This window comes from Berghia stephanieae, chromosome 3, assembly GCF_034508935.2.
Source record: "Berghia stephanieae isolate SIO BIC M18660-M18661 chromosome 3, UCSD_Bste_1.3, whole genome shotgun sequence".
Lineage (NCBI taxonomy): Eukaryota > Metazoa > Mollusca > Gastropoda > Nudibranchia > Aeolidiidae > Berghia > Berghia stephanieae.
The window spans coordinates 97,431,702-97,434,624 of record NC_088362.1 but is presented as its reverse complement, the minus strand read 5'-3'; positions in this window follow the sequence as shown (position 1 = coordinate 97,434,624).

The window sequence follows — 2,923 nt, the reverse complement described above, 5'->3', positions numbered from 1 at the left end:
AAAAAAATAAATAAATAAGAGCTTACATGCATCTATAAGATGGCCAGACCAAGCAGAAAACAAGAAGAGAGAAAGGGGGGGGGGGGGGGGCGGAGGAGGGACAGAACAGAGCGCAACATGATAGAGATGATAAAAATAAAGTAAGAGAACATGATGAAGAGTGAAGAGAATTTTTTTTTTATTTTAAAGAGTGAGAGGGGGGAAAATCTTCAGACATCCAGACTCGGGTGTTCCCGAAACTGCGTCGAAATTCGGACATAATCATACCCCCCCCCCCCCCCCCCCCCCCCCTTTTCCAAAAAAAAAAACAAAAGAAAAAAAAACACCCACACCAATATAAACACAAACCGATTGGCTATTCACTGGAACGGAGCATCTTATCGGTGTACACTAGAAAAACGCCTCTTTTTTATTTTGATCACAAAACTTTAAGCCCGTATTTTGACCTATAATGATGAGTCTGGGTAGTAAAAAATAGGCTTAAACGTGAGACTTCAGGGTTTATTTTTAGTTTATTCTTTTATTTATTTATTTATTTATTTTGGACAAGCTGAGGCTCATCTTTATCGATCAATATAATTTATAAAGTATAGATTTTCTGGCCAAAAATGAAAAAAGCGTTTCATCAATGCATCGCAGAATCTGATGATTCTTAGATCTCATGAATATGCAAATTATTATGTCTGGTCGGGGCGGCAGAGAACAGGGTCAGGAAGGACTGACTGCCTTGCGAGAAAACAAGACAGTCTGTAAAATGACGAAATGTACAGGACGATGTAAAACGTCGGTACACTATTATTAATAACCAAGCAAATGAAGTGATTGTAAGAATAGGTGGGGGCAAAGTGAGATTTTTTTTTTAAATCAATAATAATAATAAATTTAACAAAATAAAAGATGCTAGGGGGGACAAAAAGAAGAAGAAAAGAACGACAGAGAATGGACGAGAATACTTAATTTTGTAAGTCTGAGGTTGAAGTCGAATCAAGTGATTAAAATAGATCAATCTCGCGGTTAACGGTTCAAGCATGAAACATTTTGTCATGGCGAAACCTGCAATGAGCGATAAAAGACCTATCTAGAAAAAACATATATTTAAAACCCGAATAAAACTATGATGAATTAAACAAACAAATAAATTAGTAGATATGTCGTCCGAAAATCAATCCCGAGGATTTAAGAACGTAATCGCGATTAATTTCGGGAGTTCCCGGCGCTAATGTCTTACATAAATGAGGAATGCATGCAGAATTGCCCACTTTTCAAATAAAATTTGGGAACATTTTTGAGCAAATCCTGGATGATGATGACGATGAATACGACGACGACGATGATGATGATGATGATGATGATGATGATGATGATGATGATGATGATGATGATGATGATGACGATGGTGATGATAATGATTATGATGAAGACGACGGGGTTTGTTTTGTTGTTTTTTTTCGAGTAGTAAAATAATATATTAAAATATGAGGAAAAATCCCTGAAATCTACGGTAATCCGGCGTAAGAACAAATAAATATTCAAGAATTTCCCCGATATAAAATCAGGAGGGTTGGCAAGTCTGGGATTGAAAAAAAAAACAAACAATAAAACGATTGACACGTCGGGATAAGTGTCTGATTTGGACGCTTTCCTTTTTCTCGACCTCAAAATTTGACAACCAACATCTGAGAACAAAAATTTGAATTGAAGCATGGAACAATTTCGTCCTGGTTTTATCTTCAACATTCAAAATCTCAAAACTCATTCCAACCCAGACAAGAGTGTGACCTCTATTTAATAAAATAAAATAAATAAATTCCCTTTATTCATCCCTAAGGGGAAATTTTTCTTTAGGGTCTATTCCAAGGGAAGACTGGAATAACCCAGGCGTCAGCCGCAGTGCAGCGCCGCAAAGTGAGTGAGCTAAGGCTAGGTGACTTGCTCAAGGCCACACAACGTGGCGGATAGTCGAACTCGGTACCTTCTGGGTACGAAGCAAAGACCATACCGCTGAGCCACGCTGTCCCATGAATTTAAAAAAAAAAACGAAAAACAAAACAAAACAAAACAAACGGCTTTCGAGTGATATTGCCGGGGATTGACATGACAAAAACAACTTTTTTTTTTTTACAACTTGGCCAGAGTGAATTTACTACAAATCGACAGATTAAAACGACCGCTAACAAGCAGGGCTGCCAACTCAATACACAAGAAATGAAAGTGCATGATTGCTTGTCAAAAAGAGGAGTAAGGTTTGGAGAATCAGAGTTACATTTGAAAATGAAACCCTTCAGTCATCCACAAAGACCATCAGTTATAATATTATTATGTCCGGAAGGAGTGGTCGCCCTTTCTCTATTTCAACAAAAACAGAGAGAGAAAGAGACACCGAAAATCTTTTCTGCCGTCCAGTACTGGGCTTTATAACAACAAACAATAGTCATTTATTATAACACGTCTGTGCAAAAAAAATGTCCTTTTTTGGGTGCAATAAATTATTATTATTGTTATTATTATTATTATTGTTATTATTATTATTATTATTATTATTATTATTATTATTATTATTATTATTATTATTATTATTATTATTATTATTATTATTATTATTATTATTATCTCACTTCATGTCGCTTGGCAATTTTGGAAGTGACTAACTCGTACAACAAGTTTGTGCGGGTGAAAAATTTCATAAGCTTAAAGAAAACTTGAAAACTAATTTTTTGAAGCAACGAAAACTAATCACATGCACCTCTCGAAAACTATTGTTAAAATATATTCTATTACATTGCAGATGTTTTGCATTAAAATGTTAAAATTTGCCTCTTTTAAAAAAACGTAGAATCTTTTCTTTTTTTTCTAAAGAGCAGACAATCGTACAAGGTTAAAAAAAAAAGCATACAAATTGTAACAAATACGCTCTTTTGGCGTG